Source organism: Hemiscyllium ocellatum, unplaced genomic scaffold (assembly GCF_020745735.1).
Source record: "Hemiscyllium ocellatum isolate sHemOce1 unplaced genomic scaffold, sHemOce1.pat.X.cur. scaffold_1815_pat_ctg1, whole genome shotgun sequence".
NCBI classification, from domain to species: domain Eukaryota; kingdom Metazoa; phylum Chordata; class Chondrichthyes; order Orectolobiformes; family Hemiscylliidae; genus Hemiscyllium; species Hemiscyllium ocellatum.
This window is the reverse complement of record NW_026867886.1, coordinates 25,324-52,143: the sequence shown is the minus strand read 5'-3', so window position 1 is coordinate 52,143 and position 26,820 is coordinate 25,324. Positions and strand designations below refer to the sequence as shown.

General features: G+C 56.4%; 1 long non-coding RNA gene across 3 annotated transcripts in view; it reads right to left on the bottom strand.

Moving 5' to 3' along the window:
• LOC132810671 (uncharacterized) overlaps positions 1–26,820 on the bottom strand; it is a 61,977-nt gene that overhangs the window by 28,691 nt on the left and 6,466 nt on the right. Inside the window, exons 3-5 of one of the 3 annotated variants that reach the window (XR_009643002.1) lie at positions 25,445–25,793; positions 7,756–7,892; positions 3,902–4,029 (exon numbers count right to left, since the gene is read on the bottom strand). This is a non-coding gene — a long non-coding RNA (uncharacterized LOC132810671). The remainder of the gene's footprint in view (positions 1–3,901; positions 4,030–7,755; positions 7,893–25,444; positions 25,794–26,820) is intronic. The other 2 variants (XR_009643001.1, XR_009643003.1) reach the window with 2 other exon arrangements.

Sequence of the window (26,820 nt, the reverse complement as noted above, 5' to 3'; positions counted from 1 at the left end):
AGTGACTACTGGCATTCAGTGATACAGCGGGCTGTAGTCACTGGGACGGGGGTAGGGGGGTGGGGAGAGTCTTACAGAGAGTGGGAGGGTTGTGGAAGCTGGGACAGGTGACAGATACAGGGAATGTTTTAGGAATGGGAGGACTTTACAGGGATTTGGAGGAATGCAGGGATGGGACGTGGTAACAATCACAGGGAGGATTTTGAGAGCTCGATCTGAGACAGGTACAGCTGAGAACAGAAGTGAGTCAAACAGTCAGGACAGGCAGGGACAAGGTAGGACTAATAAATTAAACTGCATTTATTTCAATGCAAGGGGCCTAACAGGGAAGGCAGATGAACTCAGGGCATGGTTAGGAACATGGGACTGGGATCTCATAGCAATTACAGAAACATGACTCAGGGATGGGCAGGACTGGCAGCTTAATGTTCCTGGATACAAATGCTACAGGAAGGATAGAAAGGGTGGCAAGAGAGGAGGGGGAGTGGTATTTTTGATAAGGGATATCATTATAGCGGTTCTGAGGGAGGATATTCCCAGAAATACATCCAGGGAAGTTATTTGGGTGGAACCGAGAAATAAGAAAGGGATGATCACCTTATTAGGATTGTATTACAGACCCCCCAATAGTCAGAGGGAAATTGCCAAACAAACTTGTAAGGCGATCTCAGCTATCTGTACGAATAATAGGGTAGGTATGGTCGGGGATTTTAACTTTCCAAACATTGACTGGGACTGCCATAGTGTTAAAGGTTTAGATGGAGAGGAATTTCTTACGTGTGTACAAGACAATTTTCTGATTCAGTATGTGGATGTACCTACTAGAGAAGGTGCAAAAATTGACCTACTCTTAGGAAATAAGGCAGGACAGGTGACTGAGGTGTCAGTGGGGGAGCACTTTGGGGCCAGCGACAATAATTCTGTTTGTTTTAAAATAGTGATGGAAAAGGATAGACCAGATCTAAAAGTTGATGTTCTAAATTGGAGAAAGGCCAATATTGACGGTATTAGGCAAGGACTTTTGAAAGCTGATTGGAGGCAGATGTTCGCAGCTAAAGGGACAGCTGGAAAATGGGAAGCCTTCAGAAAATGAGATAACAAGACTCCAGAGAAAGTATATTCCTGTCAGGGTGAAAGGGAAGGCTGGTAGGTATAGGGAATTCTGGATGACTAAAGAAATTGAGTGTTTGGTTCAGAAAAGGAAGGAAGCAAATGTCAGGCATAGACAGGATCGATCGGGGGAATCCTTAGAAGAGTATAAAGGAAGTAGGAGTATACTTAAGAGGGAAATCAGGAGGGCAAAACGCGGACATGAGATAGGGCTGACAAATAGAATTAAGGAGAATGCAAAGGGTTTTTACAAATATATTAAGGAAAAAAGGGTAACTCGGGAGAGAATAGGGCCCCACAAAGATCAGCAAGGCGGCCTTTGTGTGTAGCCGCAGGAAATGGTGGAGATACTAAATGAATATTTTGCATCAGTATTTATTGTGGAAAAGGATATGGAAGATATAGACCGCAGAGAAATAGATGGTGACACCTTGCGAAATGCCCAGATTACCGAGGAGGAAGTGCTGGATGTCTTGAAACGGTTAAAAGTAGATAAAGCCCCAGGACCTGACCAGGTGTACCCGAGAACTCTGTGGGAAGCTAGAGAAGTGATTGCTGGGCCTCTTGCTGAGATATTTTTATCATCGATAGTCACAGGTGAGGTGTCAGAAGACTGGAGGTTGGCAAAAGTGGTGCCACTGTTTAAGGAGGTGGGTAAAGACAAGCCAGGGAACTATAGACCGGTGAGCCTGAACTCAGTGGTGGGCAAGTTGTTGGAGGGAATCCTGATGGACAAGATGCACATATATTTGGAAAGGCAAGGACTGATTAGGAATAGTCGACATGGCTTTGTGCGTGGGAAATCATGTCTCATAAACTTAATTGAGTTTTTTGAAGAAGCAACAAAGAAGATTGAGGAGGGCAGAGTGACAGATGTGATCTATATGGACTTCAGTGAGGCATTCGACAAGGTTCCCCATGGGAGACTGATTAGCAAGGTTAGAACTCATGGAATACAGGGAGAACTAGCCATTTGGATACAGAACTGGCTCAAAGGTAAAAGACAGAGAGTGGTGGTGGAGGGTTGTTTTTCAGACTGGAGGCCAGTGACCAGAGCGGTGCCACAAGGATCAGTGCTGGGCCCTCTTCTGTTTGTCATTTACATAAATGATCTGGATGCGAGCAAAAGATGTATAGTTAGTAAGTTTACATATGACACCAAAATTGGAAGTGTAGTGGACAGCGAAGAAGGTTGCAACAGGATCTGGACCAGATGGGCCAATGGGCTAAGTGGCAGATGGAGTTTAATTCAGATTAATGCGATGTGCTGCATTTTGGGAAAGCAACTCTTAGCAGGGCTTATTCATGTAATGGTAAGTTCCAAGGGAGTTTTGCTGACCAATGAGACCTTGGAGTGCAAGTTCACAGCTCCTTGAAAGTAGAGTCGCACGTAGATAGGATAGTGAAGGCGGCATTTGGTATGCTTCCCTTTATTGGTCAGAGTATTGAGTACAGGAGTTGGGAGGTCATGTTGCGGCCATACAAAACATTGGTTAGGCCACTGTTGGAATGCTTTGTGCAATTCCGGTCTCCTTCCTGTCAGAAAGATGTCGTGAAACTTGAAAGGGTTCAGAAAAGATTGACAAGGATGTTGCCAGGGTTGGAGGATTTGAGCTACAGAGAGAGGCTGAACAGGCTGGGGCGGTTTTCCCTGGAGGTTCGGAGGCTGAGGGGTGACCTTACAGTGGTTTACAAAATTATGAGGGGTTTGGACAGGATAGGATAAATAGACAAAGCCTTTTCCCTGGGGACAGGGAGTCCAGAATTAGAGGGCATAGATTTAGTTTGAGAGAGGAAAGGTGTAAAAGATACCTCAGGGGCAACCTTTTCAAGCAGAGGGTGGTAAGTGTATGGAACGAGCTGCCAGAGGATGTGGTGGAGGATGGTACAATTGCAACATTTAAGAGGCAATTGGATGGGTATATGAATGGGAAGGGTTTGGAAGAATATGGGCCAAGTGCTGGCAGGTGGGACTAGATTGGATTGGGATATCTGGTCGGAATGGACGGGTTGGACCGAAGGGTCTGTTTCCGTGCTCTACATCTCTATGACTGTATCACTCGTGGAGGTTATAGAAATAAACTGCGTGGTCGCGTCTGGAGGAGATTAAAGGTATAAAGGTTTGTAGTTACTGAAGGAAATTACATCAGTCGGGACCAGCACAGTTTACAGAGACTGAGTGTGTCTTAGAGACAGGAAGAGTATATAGTCATCAATAGAAATGCAGAGACTAATTTATGAGAGAAGCAGGGCCACTCTGCTTTGTGCCCAGAGACAAGGAAGAGTCTAACAAGGAGGAGGTTACGAAGGTACAGAGCTTTTTTGTTGTCATGACGGGAAGGTTACAGAGATCATGAAGGTAGTAGGAGTTCAACAAAGTCACAAAGACAGGGAGGTTTTTCAGGTCTGGAAAGGACTACACTGACAGGGATGGCTTAAGGAACTGAAGAGTTAATTTTCTTCAGTTAAGGAGAGATGTGACAGAACCCAGGATTAAAGGCAAAGGCAGAAACTTGGAGAGTTTTACTGATATGAGGAGCTTACAGGGATAAGCAGGATTGTAGGGGCTGATAAAGATAGCGGAAGTGGTATCCATGAAACAGACAGTGGAGAAGCTGGCAGACATAGGGAGGGTTCTGTTGAACAGATGAATTGACAGACAAGATGGTGATAATGAAGCCAGAGAATGTTCTCATGTTCCTTTCCCAGCATTGTTCCTACATCATGCCCTCAGGGTCTGAATTAAAGCCCATGAACTCCTCCCTGAGCTGTTTACTGTGAGTGATCTTACCGGCTGCAGGATTTACTGAAGGCTCCAGATCTCACTCTCCATCTCTCTCTGGCTGACCAACCAGCTTCAATGTGGTGATGGACGAGAAGGAATTGGGAATTCTGCTGAGTCAGGGACATCAGGAATACCTACAGGAGACAGAAGTAGACAGAATGGGAAATTAGACTAATGCAATGAAGGTTACACAATGGAGAATGGCACTGAGTCCCACAGAGATATGGAAATTCCCTTCTCCATCCATGGCCTGTGCAGTTGCTTCCCTCTGGAGTGGGGAATGCTGTTGGCTCAGGATCTGGAGTAACTGCAAGAGTGAGAGACACTGACAGAGGCAGCCAATAGACCCACACAGTGAGGGATATCACATGGAGAGAGACTGAGTGATATCAGCAGAGTGCTGGAAGGTGTCAGGATCACACAATGGTATCATCAGAAGTGGTTCTGACCAGTGAGCACTGCTCCCAGTACTCAGGGAGGACTGAGCTATTTTATTGGGATAGGCTCCTCTGGTACCAGGATTATGCAGTGTGCTATAAACGGACACAGATGAGGAGAGGGACAGGTCTGAGGTGAATGGAAATTCCCAAGTCCAAAGAGAAAAGTTGAAATATTGGAACACCATGGAGATGTGGATGAAGACCAACAGAAAGAAACATTAAGGGACTGAGTTTAATTAAAATACAACATTGTCAAATAGATTTGTGACAGGAAATTATTGGTTAAAATAAAGTAAATGCCATTTCCGCCCCTCACAATTCCTCATACAACACAAGTGACATCACTTCCGCCCCTCACACCATTGCTGATGTCACACACTCAGTGACCTCCACGCCCCCCCCACTGCCCGTGTTTGCCACCACTTCTGTCCCCACCAACACCACTCACCTGCATTCTGCTGACACCGCTCCCAAGTCCCACCGTCACCATCCCCGCTCCCAGGTCCCACCGTCACCATCCCCGCTCCCAGAACCCTGAGGGGAACACCACCCCTGTTCATGACTCCATCCCCATCCCCCCTAACACCACACCCACTCCAGTTACAGGCACCGTCCCCTCCCCCAGCACCACACCTACGCCTGGTCCCAGCTCCCACTCCTGCCGAATTTTCACCATTCCCCCTGACCTCCCCCTCACTGAGGACGAGTGATCAGTCCTCAGCAAAGGCCTCATCTTTATCCTCCTCCGTCCAAACATCAATTAATTTAATACACGCCGTGATATCGAACACTCCTTCCACTGCCTCCGCCTCAAAGCTTATTTTGACAATGAACACTCCCACCTATTTTCTGAGAACCCCTTTTCCGGCCTCCAATACACTCCATCCACCTGGACACCCCGCGCTGGCCTATTACCTGCCTTCGATCTCTTCATTTCCAACTTCCACCGACACATTAACCGCCTCAACCTATCTACCCCCTCCCCCACTCAAACCTCTCACCCTCACAACGTGCAGCCCTCCACTCCCTCTGCTCCAATCCCAACCTCACCATCAAACCAGCAGATAAAGGGGGTGCAGAGGTAGTCTGACACACTGACCTCTACACCGCTGAAACCATGATGTCAACTCAAACATACCTCCCCCTACCACCCCCTCTACCATGACCCACCTCCCATCACCAAACCGTCATCTCCTAGAGCATACAGAACCTCATCACCTCAGGAGGAGATCTCCCACCCACAGCTTCCAACCTCATTGTCCGGGATCCCCCACTGCCCGGTTCTACCTCCTGCCCACGATCCACAAGCCTGACCACCCTGGCCGACCCATTGTCTCAGCATGCTCCTGCCCCACTGAACTCATGTCTTCCTACCTCGACATTGTCCTATACCCCAGTCCAGGAACTACCCACATTCGTTCGAGAAACCACCCACACCCTCCACTCCTCCAACACTTCCGTTTCCTTGGCCCCCAATGCCTCATCTTCACAATGAATATCTAATCCCTCTACACCTCCATCCACCATGACCAGGACCTCCAAGCCCTCCGTTTCTTCCTCTCCCGACGTCCACAACAGTACCCTTCCACCGACACTCTCATTCGTTTGGCTGAACTTGTCCTCACCCTTAACAATTTTTCCTTCAAATCCTCCCACTTCCTCCAGACCAAAGGGGTAGCAATGGGCACCCGCATGGGCCCCAGCTATGCCTGTCTCTTTGTTGGCTACGTAGAACAGTCCATCTTCCGTAGTTACAATGGCACCACTCCCAACGTCTTCCTCTGCAACATTGATGACTGCATTGGCACCACCTCGTGCTCCCTCGAGGAGTTTGAGCAATTCATCAACTTCACCAACACATTCCACCCTGACCTTAAATTTACCGGGACCATCTCCAATACCTCCCTCCCCTTCCTGGCCCTCTCCAGCCCCTTATGACAACTGACTTGACACCAACATTTTTTACAAACCTACCCACTCCCACAGATGTCTAGATTACATATCTTCCTATCCTACCGCCTGCAAAATTCCCAACCTCTATTCCCAATTCCTCCGCCTCCGCCGTACCTGCTCCCAGGTGGGCCACTTCCACCACAGAACACACCAAATAGCCTCCTTCTTTAGGGATCGGAATTTCCCTTCCCACGTGGTAAAAGATGCCCTCCAACGCATCTCGTCCACATCCCGCACCTCCACCTTCAAACCCCACCCCTCCAACCGTAACAAGGACAGAACGCCCCGGTGCTCACCTTCCACCGTACCGACCTTCACAAAAACCAAATCCTCTGCCGCCATTTCCGCCACCTCCAAACGGACCCCACCACCAGGAATGTATTTCCCTCCCCACCCCCTCCACTTTCCGCAAATACCATTCCCTCCGTGACTACCTGGTTAGTTCCATGCTGCCCAAAAACCCACCCTCCCTTCCTGGCACCTTCTCCTGCCACCGCAGGAACTGTAAAACATGTGCCCACACTTCCTCCCTCACCTCTATCCAAGGCCCCAAAGGAGCCTTCCACATCCATCAAAGTTGTACCTGCACATCCACCAATATCATTTATTGTGTCCGTTGCTCCCGATGCGGTCTCCTCTACATTGGGGAGACTGGACACATCCTAGCAGAGCACTTTAGAGAACATCTCTGGTACACCCGCACCAATCAACCCCACCGCCCTGTGACCCAACATTTCAACTCCCCCTCCCACTCTGCCAAGGACATGCAGGCCCTGGGCTTCCTCCACCACCACTTCCTCACCACCCGACGCCTGGAGGAAGAACGCCTCACCATCCGCCTTGGAACACTTCAACCCCAGGGCATCAACGTGGACTTCACCAGTTTCCTCATTTCCCCATCCCCCATCTCACCCCACCTCCAGCCTTCCAGCTCAGCACCGCCCTCATGACCTGCCCTATTGGCTTATCTCCCTTCCCACCTATCCACTCCATCCTCATCTCTGACCTATCACCCCCATCCCCAACCCCATTCACCCATTGTACTCATTTCTACCTTCCCCCATCCTCCACTCTGACCTATCACCTTCTTCTGCACCCCATTCACCTATTGTTGCCCCCTCTCATTTATCTCCCCACTCTGCAGGCACCCTGCCTGTGTTCCTGATGAAGGGCTTTTCAAATACATTTCAAATATGTGGAGGGACTATTGGGAAGGGAGGAGGTTACAGCGATAGGACCTGTTACAGGAATTAAAAATTATTGAAGACACTGGACCACAAGACATGCCAAAGATACAGTATTGCAGAGTAGTGAGTTTTAATATAGAACTTACATTGGGGCGGTGATTGAGTCTGGGGTGTGTGTGCACTGTGCTCCCCTCTAGCACTGTATCTATGTCATGTTGTGTTAACAAATGTTTGGAGCCCTCTCATTGCTCTTTGCTCTGTGCACTGTGGGGGGCCTTACCTCGCTACAGGATTTATTGAAGGCTCCAGATCTCCCTGCCCTTTGTCTCCCTCTGGCAGACCAACTGCGTTCAATGTGGTGATGGACAATCCACCCAGCAGCTGGGAAGGCTATTGAGTCAGGACTTTCCTGAGTAACTACAGGAGACAGAGAAATAGACAGAATGGGAAATTAGACAGATGCAGTGAGGGTTACACACGGAGAATGGCACTGAGTCCCACAGAGATCTGTAAAATGGAGCGATATTAAGTAATAGTCCCAGATTGCTGGAAGATGTCAGGATCACACAGTCATGTTGGAAGAATGGGTTTAGCTTCATGATGCCCTGGTATCAGTGCTCAGGGATGAGCACCCAGCGAGCAGGTGAAGTGATGGCCTAGTGGTATTTTTGCGAGAGAATATATCCAAAACCTCAGCTAATATTCAGGGGAGGCAGGATTGAATCCCGCCATCTGAAAAGGAGACATTTGAAATCAATAATTTTAAAAATAATTATTAACAATCCACAATTAAGTATGAAACCACTACTGAAGTGTAACAAATCCAAACACTTGTCCTTTAGAGAAGGACATCTGCCCATCCTGACCTGGTCTGCACGACGTACCCACAGCAAAGTGTTTGCCTCTCAATGACCCTCTGAAATGGCCGAGCAAGTTACTCAGCTCAAGGGCTTCTAGGGCTGGGCAAGAAAGGCTGGTCAGCAAGAGACACCCACATCCCAGACCTGATTTACAAAAAAAAAATCTATTAGGATGGTCCCCCTGGAACTGTGCTGGGACCTGTGTCCTGGCCAGTCATGTCGGTAGGTTTATGGACAGGGCATTAAACTGACAGAGAGGATGCAGGTGAAAGGAGCTTTCCAAATCCAAAGGGAAAAGGTGAAGCAATGGAACAACATGGGAATGTGGCTGAAGAGAAGCAGAAAGGAACAGGATGGGACAGAGTTTAACTAAAATTGTACATCAGCAAATAGATTTGTGACAGAAAATTGTGGAAGAGAGGATATTTTTTTTTTAATGGACAATGTTGCTGTAATAAGGTAGATGGATTTGTGACACAGAGATAAAAGAGATTTAGACACCAGGGAGACATGGATACAGGGTGAACAAAAATATTCAGTGGTTCGTAATCTCATGAAAACCCAGGCAAAAATGGGCAACGTTATCAATAATGGATAACAAAGGCATTACAGAGAAAGCATTTGGCCGCAGATCATGAAGTAGAGTCAGTCTGAATATAAACTCTGGCTACTACTTGCCAAGGACACAAGCAGCAGTTTTAGCCACCAGACAGCATTCCATTGCTCATCACTGCATTAAACAGGAACTCATTGGAATTTTTTAACAAAGGCATTGTGATAATTTTGGAAATCTTCAATATTTGTATAATCTGGGACAATCACACGGTCAACATTGATATTGGAAATGGAGTTCGGTTAATTTTTTTTCAGTGTTTCTTTGAAAAACACATTGTGCAACTGTTAAGGGACATAACTATCGCAGAGCGACCGTGTAATGAAACTTAGTGAATGAGTAATGTCACCTGCAGAGATCCTTCGGGAAATTGTAATAAAGTGCAGTTTAAATAAATATAAAGTTTTAAAGTGAATCACAAAAAGGGCAATCACAAAACTAGGAACAAAAATAGCCAATTACATGAGTTTGAGAGGAGAACTGACCAAGGTAAACAGGCTAAACAAACTGAAATATGTGCCTGTAAATGAACAGTGGAAAACATTTGAAGGGACAATGCAAAACACTCAACAAAAGGACATTCAATTGAAACAGTAAAAACCTCAGCAAGAAATTCCCACTGATCCCTCACTCAGGACAAAAGGGATCATACTAGATTATGAGGCTGAGAAGATCACCAAAAAGTACTTCAAATCCTGAAGTGAGAGAGTGCTTTAGAAGTAAATGTTAAATGGATTGCAAAGGGTCTGGTAGCAGGAGGAGTGCTGTGGGAATGGGAACCACGGTCAGGGTGGAAAGGAACAGGGAGAGGTGAAGGTGCTGGAGATGGTGAGAGTGTTACAGAGAGTGGTCAGGGTGTTACAAAGCCAGTCTGAATTGCTGCAGCTGGAGGGGTTTGCCGAGGTAGGGAGGGACATAGGTATTTTTATTTATTCATTCATGGGGTGTGGGTGTCACTGCCTGGAACAACGTTCTTTGACCCCACTGCTAATTACCCAGAGGGCAGCTCAGAGTCAGCCATATTGCTGTGGGTCTGGAGTCACATGTTAGCCAGACCAGGTTAGAATATTTGATGTCCTTCCCTAAAGGAGGTCAGTGAACCAGATGAGTTCTTCCCGCTGATCAACAATGCTTTTATAGTGGCCTGACCAATGTCTTGTACAGATACAACATGACATCCCAACTCCTACGCTCAGTGCTCTGCCCAATGAAGGAAACCATCCCAAACGCCTGCTTCACCAGCCTGTCTACCTGTGACACCACATTCAAAGAACTGTGTACCTGGGTCACTGGATCTCTGACTGAAAACACTACCCAGGGCCCGAACAATAACTGTACAAGTCCCACCCTGGTTTGTTTCACCAAAATGGAACACTTCACATTTATCTAATTAAACTCCATCTGCTATTCTTCAGCCCACTATCCCAGCAGTACTGTTCATCCAGGGACACACACACACACACACACACACACACACACACAGCGAGGAAGGGACACGGACACACACAGCGAAGGGGGGAACATGCATCCGCGCACACACACACACACACAGACACAGCGAGGGAAAGGACACTCACACACAGTGAGGGGAGGACATGCACACACATACACACACACACACACAGTGAGGGACACACACACGAGGGAGGGACACACACAGCGAGGGACACACACACAGCGAGGGACACACACACAGCGAGGGACACACACACACACACACAGCAAGGGACACACACACACACACAGCGAGGGAGGGGGGACACGCGCACACACACAGCGAGGGAGGGACACACACACAGCGAGGGAAGGGGGCACACACACACACACACACAGTGAGGGACGGACACGCACACATACACAGCGAGGGAGGGACACACACACACACAGCGAGGGAGGGGGACACGCACACACAGCGAGGGAGGGACAAACGCACACACACACAATGAGGGAGGGGGACACGCACACACACACACAGCGAGGGAGGGGGACACGCACACACAGCGAGGGAGGGGGACACACGCAAACACACACACACACACACAGTGAGGGAGGGACACGCACACACACACAGCGAGGGAGGGACATGCGCGCACACAGCGAGGGAGGGACACACACACACACACACACACAGCGAGGGAGGGGGGACACAAACAGCGTGGGAGGGGGACACGCACACAGTGGGGGGGGACACACACACACAGTGAGGGGGGGGACACGCACACAGCGAGAGGGACACACACACACACACACGCACACAGCGAGGGACACACACACACACACACACACACACAGCGAGGGGGGGCACACACACAGCGAGAGGGACACACACACACACACACGCACACAGCGAGGGGGGGACACGTACACAGCGAGGGTGGGGACGTGCACACAGCGAGGGGGGGGACACGCACACAGCGAGGGAGGGGACGTGCACACACAGCGAGGGGGAGAGACACGCACACACAGCGAGGGTGGGGGCACACACACACACAGAGCGAGGGAGGGGACACACACACACAAACATACACAGTGAGGGAGGGACACGCACAGATACACAGCGAGGGAGGGACAGACACAGCGAGGGAGGGGGACACTCACACAGCGAGGGAGGGGGACACGCACATAGCGAGGGGGGGACACGTACACAGCGAGGGTGGGGACGTGCACACAGCGAGGGAGGGGGTGCGCACACAGCAAGGGAGGGGGACACGCACACACACAGTGAGGGAGGGACACGCGCGCGCACGCATATACACACACACACACACACACACACACACACACACAGAGCGAGGGAGGGACACACACACACAGCGAGGGAAGGGGGCGCACACACACACACAGTGAGGGACGGACACGCACACACACACAGCGAGGGAGGGACACGCACACACACAGCGAGGGAGGGGGACACGCACACACACAGCGAGGGAGAGGGACACGCACACAATGGGGGGGGACATGCACACACACAGCAGGGGGTGACACACATAGCGAGGGACACACACACACACATCGAGGGAGGGGGACGCGCACACAGCGAGGGAGGGGGACACATGCACACACACACACACACACACACACACACGCACGCACAGTGAGGGAGCGGGACACACACAGAGCGAGGGGGGGAACACACACACACACAGTGATGGACGGACACGCACACGTACACAGTGAGGGAGGGACACGCACACACACACAGCGAGGGAGGGACATGCGCGCACACACAATGAGGGAGGGGGACACGCACACACAGCAGGGGGGACACACACAGCGAGGGGGACACACACAGCGAGGTAGGGGGACACACACACACACAGCGAGTGGGAGACACACACAGCGAGGGAGGGACACGCACAAACACAGCAAGGTAGGGGACATACACAAACACACAGCGAGGGAGGGACACGCGCACACACAGCGAGGGAGGGGGACACACACAGCGAGGTAGGGGGACACACACACACAGCGAGGGAGGGACACGCACAAACACAGCGAGGGAGGGACACGCACAAACACAGCAAGGTAGGGGACACACACAAACACACAGCGAGTGAGGGGGACACACACACACAGAGGGAGGGGGACACACACACACAGAGGGAGGGGGACAGACACAAACAAACACACACAGCGAGGGAGGGACACGCACACACACAGCGAGGGAGGGACACACACTCACAGCGAGGGAGGGGGACAGACACAAACACAGCGAGGGAGGGGGACACACACAAACACCGCGAGGGAGGGGGGACACACACACAGCGAGGGAGGGACACACACAGCGAGGAAGGGACACACGCACACACACAGCGAGGGAGGGGAACACACACAGCAAGGGAGGGACATGCACACACAGCGGGGGAGGGACATGCACACACAGCGGGGGAGGGACACGCACACACAGCGAGGGAGGGGGACCACGCACACACAGCGAGGGAGGGGGACACGCACACACAGCGAGGGAGGGGGGACACACACAGCAAGGGGGGGGACACACACACAGCGAGGGAGGGACACACACACACAGCGAGGGAGGCACACGTGCACACACAGCCAGGGAGGGACACGCACACACACAGTGAGGGAGGGACACGCACACATACACAGCGAGGGAGGGACAGACACTGCGAGGAGGGGGACACACACAGCGACACACACACATAGCGAGGGGGTGGGACGCACGCACAGCGAGGGAGGCACACGTGCACACACAGGGAGGGAGGGGGACACACACACACACACACACAGCGAGGGAGGGACACACACACACAGCGAGGGAGGGGGACAGACACAAACACACACAGCGAGGGAGGGACACACACACACAGCGAGGGAGGGGGACAGACACACACACAGCGAGGGAGGGGGACACACACAAACACCACGAGGGAGGGGGACACACACACACACGAGGGAGGGACACACACAGCGAGGGGGACAGACACAGCGAGGAGTGGGACACACACACAGCGAGGGAGGGGGAACACACACACACAGCGAGGGGGGGACACACACACAGAGCGAGGGAGGGACTCACACACACGCGCGCGCGCACACAAACAAACACACACACAGCGAGGAAGGGACACACAGACACACACACCGAGCGGGTGGGACACACACAGCGAGGGGGTGGGACACACACAGCGAGGGGGTGGGACATACACACAGCGAGGGGGTGGGACATACACACAGCGAGGGAGGGACACGCACACGGACACAGCGAGGGAGGGACACACAGACACACACACCGAGCGGGTGGGACACACACAGCGAGGGGGTGGGACACACACAGCGAGGGGGTGGGACATACACACAGCGAGGGGGTGGGACATACACACAGCGAGGGAGGGACACGCACACGGACACAGCGAGGGAGGGACACCGACACGCACACACAGCGAGGGAGGGGGCGCACACACACACACACACACATACACAGCGAGGAAGGGGGACACACACACAGCGAGGGAGGGACACACACACACACACACACCCACACACACACACACACACAGAGCGAGGAAGGGACGCACACACACACACACAGCGAGCAGGTGGGACACAAACAGCGAGGGGGTGGGACACACACACACAGCGAGGGAGGGACACGCACGCACACACACACACACACACACACACACAGCAAGGGACACACACACACACACACACACACACACACAGCGAGGGAGGGGACACACACAGCGAGGGAGGGGACACACACACACACACACACACACAGCGAGGGAGGGGACACACACAGCGAGGGAGGGGACATACACAGCGAGGGAGGGGACACACACACACACACAGCGAGTGAGGGGGGACACACACAGAGCGAGAGAGGGACATGCGCGCGCACACACAGCAAGGGAGGGGGACACGCGCAATCACACAGCGAGTGGGGACACACACACACATAGCGAGGGGGTGGGACGCACACACAGCGAGGGAGGCACACATGCGCACACAGCGAGGGGGGGGGACACGCACACACACAGCGAAGGAGGGACACACACACACACACACAGCGAGGGAGGGACACACACACACACACGCACAGCGAGGGAGGGACATGGACACGCACACACAGCAAGGGAGGGGGCACACACCCACACATACACATACACAGCGAGGGATGGGGACACACACACACATACAGAGCGAGCGGGTGGGGGACACACACAGCGAGGGAGGGACACACACACATAGCGAGGGGGTGGGACGCACACACAGCGAGGGAGGCACACGTGCACACACAGGGAGGGGCGGACACGCACACACACAGCGTGGGGGTGGGGAGACACGTACACACAGCGAGAGGGGGGACATGCACACAGCGAGGGAGGGACACACGCGCGCGCGCACACACACAGCGAGGGAGGGGCATGCACACACAGCGAGAGAGGGGGACACACACAGCGAGGGAGGCACACATGCGCACACAGCGAGGGAGGGACACGCACACACACAGCGAAGGAGGGACACACACACACACACACAGCGAGGGAGGGACCCGGACACGCACACACAGCGAGGGAGGGGGCACACACACACACACACACAGCGAGGGAGGGGGACACACACACAGCGAGGGAGGGGACACACACACACACGCACAGCGAGGGAGGGACATGGACACGCACACACAGCAAGGGAGGGGGCACACACCCACACATACACATACACAGCGAGGGATGGGGGGACACACACACATACAGAGCGAGCGGGTGGGGGACACACACAGCGAGGGAGGGACACACACACACACACACACACACACAGAGAGCGAGGGAGGGGACACACACAGCGAGGGAGGGGACACACACACACAGCGAGTGAGGGGGACACACACAGCGAGGGGAGGGACACAAACAGCGATGGGGACACACACACACACACACACACACACAGAGAGCGAGGGAGGGACATGCGCGAACACACAGCGAGGGGGGGAAAACGCGCAATCACACAGCGAGTGGGGGACACACAGCGAGGGGGGGAGAACACACACAGCGAGGGGGGGGACACACATAGCGAGGGGGGGACAAACAGCGAGGGGGGGACACACAGCGAGGGGGTGGGACCCACACACAGCGAGGGAGGCACACATGCACACACAGGGAGGGGGGGACACACACACACACACACACACACAGCGTGGGGTGGGGACACGTACACACAGCGAGGGGGGGGACACGCACACACACAGCGAGGGGGACACACACACACACGCACAGCGAGGGAGGGACACACACACACACACACACATACACACAGCGAGGGAGGGGGACACACACAGCGAGGGAGGCACACGTGCGCACACAGCGAGGGGGGGGACACGCACACACACAGCGAGGGGGGGACACGCACACACAGCGAAGGAGGGACACGCACACACACACACACACACACACACACGCACAGCGAGAGAGGGACGCGGACACGCACACACAGCGAGGGAGGGGGACACACACACACACGCATACACACACGCACAGCGAGGGAGTGTCACGGACACACACACACAGCAAGGTAGGGGGCACACACCCACACATACACATACACAGCGAGGGATGGGGACCCACACACACATACAGAGCGAGCGGGTGGGGGACACACACAGCGAGGAAGGGACACACACACACACACACAGCGAGGGAGGGGACACACACAGCGAGGGAGGCACACGTGCGCACACAGCGAGGGGGGGACACGCACACACACAGCGAAGGAGGGACACACACACACAGCGAAGGAGGGACACACACACACACACACACGCACAGCGAGGGAGGGACGCGGACACGCACACACAGCGAGGGAGGGGGCACGCACACACAGCGAGAGATGGGGACACACACACAGCGAGGGAGGGGGACACACACACACACACACACACACACACACACACATATGCACACGCACAGCGAGGGAGGGACACGGACACGCACACACAGCAAGGGAGGGGGCACACACCCACACATACACATACACAGCGAGGGATGGGGACCCACACACACATACAGAGCGAGCGGGTGGGGGACACACACAGCGAGGAAGGGACACACACACACACACAGCGAGGGAGGGGACACACACAGCGAGGGAGGCACACGTGCGCACACAGCGAGGGTGGGACACGCACACACACAGCGAAGGAGGGACACACACACACAGCGAAGGAGGGACACACACACACACACACACACACACACGCACAGCGAGGGAGGGACGCGGACACGCACACACAGCGAGGGAGGGGGCACGCACACACAGCGAGAGATGGGGACACACACACAGCGAGGGAGGGGGACACACACACACACACACACACACACACACACACACATATGCACACGCACAGCGAGGGAGGGACACGGACACGCACACACAGCAAGGGAGGGGGCACACACCCACACACACATACACAGCGAGGGATGGGGACACACACACACAGAGCGAGCGGGTGGGACACACACACAGCGAGGAGGGACACACACACACACACACAGCGAGGGATGGGGACACACATAGCGAGGGACACACACACAGCGAGGGTTGGGGACACACACACACCACACACATACACACACACACACCACACACACACACAGTGAGCGGGTGGGACACACACACACAGCTAGGGGGAGGGACACACACACAGCGAGGGGGAGGGACACACACACAGCAAGGGAGGGGGCACACACACAGACACACACACACACACACACACACAGCGAGCGAGTGGGACACACACAGCGAGGGAGTGGGACACACACACACAGCGAGGGAGGGACATGGACACGCACACACAGCGAGGAGGGGGACACACACACACACACACACACACACACAGAGGGAGCGGGACACACACAGAGCGAGGGAGGGGGGGACACACACACACAGCGAGGGACGGACACACACACATACACAGCGAGGGAGGGACATGCGCCCACACACAGCGAGGGAGGGGGACACGCACGCACACACAGCAGGGGGGACACACACAGCGAGGTAGGGGGACACACACACAGCGAGGTAGGGGGACACACACACACAGCAAGGTAGGGGACATACACAAACACACAGCGAGGGAGGGACACGCGCACACACAGCGAGGGAGGGGGACAGACACAAACACAGCGAGGGAGGGGGACACACACACACACACATATGCACACGCACAGCGAGGGAGGGACACGGACACGCACACACAGCGAGGGAGGGGGACACACACAAACAAACACACACAGCGAGGAAGGGACATGCACACAGCGAAGGGGGGGACACGCACACAGCGAGGGAGGGTGACACGCACACAGCGAGGGAGCGGGACACGGACACGCACACACACACACACACAGCGAGGGAGGGAGGACTCACACAGCGAGTGAGGGGACTCACACAGCTAGTGAGGGGACTCACACACACAGCGAGGGGGGGGACACACACACAGCGAGGGGGGGACACACACACAGCGAGGGAGGGACACACACACACAGCGAGGAGGGACACACACACACAGCGAGGGAGGGACACGCACACACACAGCGAGGGAGGGGACACACACAAACAAACACACAGCGAGGGAGGGACACGCACAAACACAGCGTGGGAGAGGGGGACATGCACATAGCGAGGGGGCGGGACACACACAGCGAGGAGGGACACACTCACACAGCGAGTGAGGGCACACACACGCACACACACAGCGAGGGAGGGAAACGCACACACAGCGAGGGAGGGACACACACACACACACACACACACACAGAGCGAGGGAGGGGGGACACACACAGCGAGTGAGGGGGGACAGACACACACAGCGAGGGAGGGAAACGCACACACACACAGCGAGGGTGGGGGGGACACACAGCGAGCGGGTGGGACACACACAGCGAAGGGGTGGGACACACACACACACACACACACAGTGAGGGAGGGGGACGCACACACACAGTGAGGGAGGGACACGCACAGATACACAGCGAGGGAGGGACAGACACAGCGAGGGAGGGGGACACACATACAGCGAGGGAGGGGCACACACACACACAACGAGGTAGGGACACACACACAGAGCGAGGGAGGGGACACACACACAACGAGGTAGGGACACACACACACAGAGCGAGGGAAGGGGTGCACACACACACACAGTGAGGGACGGACACGCACACACACACAGCGAGGGAGGGACACGCACACAGCGAGGGAGGGATAAACACACACACAGCGAGGGAGGGGGACACGCACACACAGCGAGGGAGGGACAAACGCACATACACAGCAGGGGGTGACACACACAGCGAGTGGGGGACACACACAGCGAGGTGGGACACACACAGCGAAGGTGGGGTACACACACAGCGAGGGGACACACACACACACACACACACACACAGAGCGAGGGAGGGGGTGGACACACACAGTGAGGGACGGACACGCGCACACACACAGTGAGGGAGGGACATGCGCGCACACACAATGAGGGAGGGGGACACGCACAGCGAGGTGGGGACACACACAGCGAGGTAAGGGGACACACACAGCGAGGTAAGGGGACACACAAAGCAAGGGAGGGACACACACAAACACAGCAAGGTAGGGGACACACACAAACACACAGCGAGGGAGGGACACGCGCACACACAGCGAGGGAGGGGGACACACAGCGAGTAGGGGGACACACACACACAGTGAGGGGGGGACACGCGCACACACAGCGAGGGAGGGACACGCGCACACACAGCGAGGGAGGGACACACGCACACACAGCAAGGTAGGGGACACACACAAACACACAGCGAGGGAGGACACGCGCACACACACACAGCGAGGGAGGGGAAGACACACAGCGAGGGGGGGACACACAGCGGGGGAGGGGGACACACACAGCGAGGAGGGACACACACACACACACAGGGAGGGGACACACACACACACACACAGGGAGGGAGGGACACACACACAGCGAGGGGGAGGGACACACACACAGCGAGCGGGAGGGACACACACATACACAGCGAGGGAGAGGGACACACACAGCGAGGGAGGGGGATACTCACGCACACAGCGAGGGGGGGTCACGCACAGCGAGGGAGGGACACACAGCGAGGGAGGGGGAGACACGCACACACAGCGAGGGAGGGGGGGACACACACACAGCGAGGGAGTGGGACACACACACAGCGAGGGAGGGGACACACACACACACACACACAGCGAGGGAGGGGACACACGCACACACAGCGAGGGAGGAGGACACACAGACACAGCGAGGGAGGGGGGGACAAGCACACACACAGCGAGGGAGGGACACACACACACACAGCGAGGGGGTGGGACACACACAGCGAGGGGGTGGGACACACACACACGCACAGCGAGGGAGGGACACGGACACGGACACGCACACACAGCGAGGGAGGGACACACACACACACACACACACAGCGAGGAAGGGAGACACACACACACACACAGCGAGGGACACACACACACGCACATCGAGGAAGCGGGTCACACACTGAGCGAGGGAGGGGGTGGACACACACAGTGAGGGACGGACACGCGCACACACACAGTGAGGGAGGGACATGCGCGCACACACACTGAGGGAGGGGGACACGCACAGCGAGGGGGGACATACACAGCGAGGTAGGGGGACACACACAGCGAGGTAGGGGGACACACACAGCGAGGTAGGGGGACACACACAAACACAGCGAGGGAGGGACACACACAAACACAGCGTGGGAGGGACACACACAAACACAGCAAGGTAGGGGACACACACAAACACAGCAAGGCAGGGGACACACACAAACACACAGCGAGGGAGGGACACGCGCACACACAGCGAGGGAGGGGGACAGCCACAGCGAAGGGGGGGACACACACACAGCGAGGGAGGGGGACACACACACAGCGAGGGAGGGGACACACACACAGCGAGGGAGGGGGACAAACACACAGCGAGGGGGGGCACACATAGCAAGGGGGTGGGACACACCCACACAGGGAGGGAGGGACACACACACAGCGAGGGGGTGGGACACACACAGCGAGGGAGGTACACACACACACACACACAGCGAGGGAGAGGGACACACACACAGCGATGGAGGGGGATACTCACGCACACAGCGAGGGGGGGTCACGCACAGCGAGGGAGGGGACACACAGCGAGGGAGGGGACACACAGCGAGGGAGGGGGAGACACGCACACACAGCGAGGGAGGGGGACACACACACACAGCGAGGGAGGGGGACACACACACACACAGCGAGGGAGGGACACACACACACACACAGCGAGGGAGGGGACACACACACACACAGCGAGGGAGGGGACACACGCACACAGCGAGGGGGGGGGACAAACACACACACACAGCGAGCGGGTGGGACACAAACAGCAAGCGGGTGGGACACACACACACGCACAGCGAGGGAGGGACACGGACACGGACACGCACACACAGCGAGGGAGGGACACACACACACACACACACACACAGCGAGGAAGGGAGACACACACACACACAGCGAGCGGGTGGGACACACACACACAGCGAGCGGGTGGGACACACACACAGCGAGGGAGGGACACACACACACACACACACACACACACACACACACACTGCGAGGGAGGGAGACACACAGCGAGGGAGGGGACATACACACACAGCGAGTGAGGGAGGACACACACAGTGAGGGGGGGGGTCACACACATACACAGCGAGGGAGGGACATGCGCAATCACACAGCGGGGGGGGGACACAGCGAGGGGGGGAACACACACAGCGAGGGGGGGACAAACAGCGAGGGGGTGGGACGCACACACAGCGATGGGGGGACAAACAGCGAGGCGGGGACACACACAGCGAGGGGGTGGGACGCACACACAGCGAGGGAGGGACACACACACACACACACAGTGAGGGAGGGACACACACACACACACACACACACACACACACACAGTGAGGGAGGGACACACACACACACACACACGCACAGCAAGGGAGGGACATGCGCACACACACACAGTGAGGGGGACACACACGCACAGCGAGGGAGGGACATGCGCACACACACACAGTGAGGGGGACACACACACACAGCAAGGGAGGGACACACACACCACACGCACAGTGAGGGAGGGACACGGACACGCACATACAGCGGGGGAGCGGGGACACACACACACACACACACACACACACACACAGCGAGGGAGGGACATGCGCGCACACACACAGCGAGGGAGGGGGACACACACACAGCGAGGGAGGCACACGTGCACACACAGCGAAGGAGGGACACACACACACACAGCGAAGGAGGGACACACACACACAGAGCGAGGACGGGGGGGAAAACAGACACACACAGCGAGCGGGTGGGACACACACACAGCGAGGGGGTGGGACAGACACACAGCGAGGGGGTGGGACACACACACAGCGAGGGAGGGGGACACACACACAGCGAGGGAGGGGGACACACACACCGAGCGGGTGGGACACACACAGAGCGAGGGAGGGGGACACTCATGCACACAGCGAGGGGGGGTCACAAACAGCGAGGGAGGGGGACACACAGCGAGGGAGGGGGACACGCGCACACACAGCGAGGGAGGGGGACACGCGCACACACAGCGAGGGAGGGGGACACACACACACACAGCGAGGGAGGGGACACACACACACAGCGAGGGAGGGACACACACACACAGCGAGGGAGGGGGACACACACACACAGCGAGGGAGGGGGACACACACACAGCGAGGGAGGGGGACACACACACACAGCGAGGGAGGAGGACACACACACACAGCGAGGGAGGGGGACACACACACAGCGAGGGAGGGGGACACACACACACAGCGAGGGAGGGGGACACACACACACAGCGAGGGAGGGGGACACACACACAGCGAGGGAGGGGGACACACACACAGCGAGGGAGGGGGACACACACACACAGCGAGGGAGGGGGACACACACACAGCGAGGGAGGAGGACACACACACACAGCGAGGGAGGGGGACACACACACACAGCGAGGGAGGGGGACACACACACAGCGAGGGAGGGGGACACACACACACAGCGAGGGGGGGTCACGCACAGCGAGGGAGGGGGACACACAGCGAGGGAGGGGGAGACAGGCACACACAGCGAGGGAGGGGGACACACACACAGCGAGGGAGGGGGACACTCACACAGCGAGGGAGGGGACACTCATGCACACAGCGAGGGGGGGTCACGAACAGTGAGGGAGGGGGACACACAGCGAGGGAGGGGGACACGCGCACACACAGCGAGGGGGGGACACGCGCACACACAGCGAGGGGGGGTCACGAACAGTGAGGGAGGGGGACACACAGCGAGGGAGGGGGACACGCGCACACACAGCGAGGGAGGGGGACACGCGCACACACAGCGAGGGGGGGACACGCGCACATAGCGAGGGAGGGGGGACACGCACACAGAGCGAGGGAGGGGACACACGCACACACAGCGAGGGAGGGGGGACACGCACACAGAGCGAGGGAGGGGGACACACGCACACACAGCGAGGGAGGGGGACATGCACACAGAGCGAGGGAGGGGGACACACGCACACACAGCGAGGGAGGGGGGACACGCACACACAGCGAGGCAGGGGGGACACGCGCACACACAGCGAGGGAGGGGGACACGCGCACACACAGCGAGGGAGGGGGACACGCGCACACACACACACACACACACACACAGCGAGGGAGGGGGACACGCACACACACACAGCGAGGGAGGGGACACACGCACACACACACGAGGGGCTGGGACACACACACAGCGAGGCGGGGACACACACACAGCGAGGGGGGGACACACACACACGCGAGGGAGGGGACACACACACAGGGAGGGACACACACACAGCGAGGGAGGGGACACACACACAGCGAGGGAGGGGACACACACACAGCGAGGGATGGGGACACACACACAGCGAGGGATGGGGACACACACACAGCGAGGGATGGGGACACACACACACACAGCGAGGGAGGGGACACACACACAGCGAGGGATGGGGACACACACACACACAGCGAGGGAGGGGACACACACACACACAGGGTGGGAGGGACATGTGCACACACAGCCAGGAAGGGACACGCACACACACAGTGAGGGAGGGACACGCACACATACACAGCGAGGGAGGGGACACACACACACACAGGGTGGGAGGGACATGTGCACACACAGCCAGGAAGGGACACGCACACACACAGTGAGGGAGGGACACGCACACATACACAGCGAGGGAGGGGGACACACACACAGCGATGGAGGGGCATACTCACGCACACAGCGACGGGGGGTCACGCACAGCGAGGGAGGGGGACACACAGCGAGGGAGGGGGAGACACGCACACACAGCAAGGGAGGGGGACACACACACACACGAGGGAGGGGGACACACACACACACACAGCAAGGGAGGGGGGACACGCACACACAGCGAGGGAGGGGGGGACAAACACACACAGCGAGGGAGGGACACACACACACACACGCGCACACACAGAGCAAGGAAGGGACACACACACATACAGCGAGCGGGTGGGACACACACAGCGAGGGGGTGGGACACACACACACACAGCGAGGGGGTGGGACACACACACACACACACACAGCGAGGGAGGGACACACACACACAGCGAGGGAGGCACACGTGCACACACAGCGAGGGGGGACACACGCACACACACACACACACACACACACACACACAGAGCGAGGAAGGGGGGGAAAACAGACACACACAGCGAGCGGGTGGGACACACACCCACATACAAACACACACACACACACACATATACAGCGAGGGTTGGGGACACACACACACCACACACATACACACACACACACACACACACAGAGCGAGGAAGGGACACACACACACAGCGAGGGAGGGACACACACACACACACACACACACACACAGCGAGGGAGGGGACACACACACACACACACACACACACACACACACACACAGAGCGAGGGAGGGGGACACACACACAGCGAGGGAGGGACACGGACACGCACACACACACACACACAGAGCGAGGGAGGGGGACGCACACACACAGTGAGGGAGGGACACGCACAGATACACAGCGAGGGAGGGACAGACACAGCGATGGAGGGGGACACTCACACAGCGAGGGAGGGGGACACACGCACACAGCGGGGGGGGGTCACGAACAGCGAGGGAGGGGGACACAGCGAGGGAGGGGGACACACAGCGAGGGAGGGGGACGCGCACACACAGCGAGGGAGGGGGACACGCGCACAAACAGCGAGGGAGGGGGGACACGCACACAGTGCAAGGGAGGGGGGACACGCACACAGAGCGAGGGAGGGGGACACACGCACACACAGCGAGGGAGGGGGGACACGCACACACAGCAAGGGAGGGGGAGACGCATACACAGCGAGGGAGGGGGGAGACGCGCACACACAGCGAGGGAGGGGGACACGCGCACACACAGCGAGGGAGGGGGACACGCGCACACACAGCGAGGGAGGGGGACACGCGCACACACAGCGAGGGAGGGGGACACGCGCACACGCGCACACACACACACACACACACACACACAGAGCGAGGGAGGGGACACGCACACACACACACAGCGAGGGAGGGGCCACACGCACATACACACGAGGGGGTGGGACACACACACAGCGAGGCGGGGACACACACACACACACACACACACACACAGAGCGAGGGATGGGTGGGATACACACAGCGAGGGAGGGACACACACAGTGAGGAGAGTTACACACACACAGCGAGGGAAGGGGACACACACAAACACAGAACAAGGGAGGGACTCGTGCACACACAGTGATGTGTCTCCTCGGACGTGTAATCGTCCAGCTCTCACTCTAGTCTGCTCCCTCACAGGGTCACCGTCTCTGTCACTCCCAGGTACAGCGAGGCCTCGATCCTCAGTGCTGATTTATATTCTCCCAGGTGTGAGTCAGCCTCAAGCTCCTGCTCCAAGTTGCTCCCTCCCACGGTCACTCCCTCTGTGACTCGGTGCTGATTTCCAGCCTCCTGCTCTGCTGTTTCTCCAGATCCAAGTCCCAGTCGGCCTTGACCCTCGCTGCTGATTTATATTCTCCCGCTTTGTGCTGCTCTCTCTCAGATTCTCTCCCTTAGTGACTCCCAGGTAATGGTAGGCCGCAAGCCTCAGCTGAGATTTATAACATCCCATTCCGCACTGGTCTCTTACAGGATCACCATTGTACCTGGAAGACAGTGGGAAATAGGAGGATTAGACAGAGCAGAGGGTGTTACAGTGATTGATGGAGCTGTAGGGGATGGAACAGGTTATCTGGGGAGCTAGGCAGACCTGCAGTAACTAAAGAGCGTTACTGGAAGATACAGCGAGTTGCAGAAACTGAAGAAGGCAAAGGAAATAGCGAGATGGGGGCTTGCTCATGACGGAGCTTTGTAGAGTCTAAAGGGCTTCAAAGTTTGGGAGAAGATTTGTAGCTCGGGTGCTCGTTGTTGTGGTTCTGTTCGCCGAGCTGGGAATTTGTATTGCAGACGTTTCGTCCCCTGTCAAGGTTACATCCTCAGTGCTTGGGAGCCTCCTGTGAAGCGCTTCTGTGATGTTTCCTCCGGCATTTATAGTGGTTTGTCTCTGCCGCTTCCGGTTGCCAGTTCCAGCTGTTCGCTGCAGTGGCCGGTATATCGGGTCCAGGTCGATGTGTCTGTTGATTGAATCTGTGGATGAGTGCCATGCCTCGAGGAATTCCCTGGCTGTTCTCTGTTTGACTTGTCCTATAATAGTAGTGTTGTCCCAGTCAAATTCATGTTGCTTGTCATAGGAGTGTGTGGCTACTAAGCATAGCTGGTCGTGTCGTTTCGTGGCTAAATGGTGTTCTTGGATACGGATCGTTAGCTGTTTTCCTTTTTGTCCTATGTAGTGTCTTGTGCAGTCCTTGCATGGGATTTTGTACACGATGTTGGTTTTGCTCATGCTGGGTATCGGGTCCTTTGTTCTGGTGAGCTGTTGTCTGAGAGTGGCTGTTGGTTTGTGTGCTGTTATGAGTCCGAGTGGTCGCAGTAGTCTGGCTGTCAGTTCAGAAATGTTCTTGACGTATGGTAACATGGGCCAGTCCTTTGGGCCGTGGCATGTCCTCGTTCTGTTGTCTTTCCCTGAGGCATCTGTTGATGAAATTGCATGGTGTTTGACCCCACCCCACAGCTCACCAATAGGATAAACAACACACTGAGAAACTACAAAAAAGATAGATAACCACGTTTGAC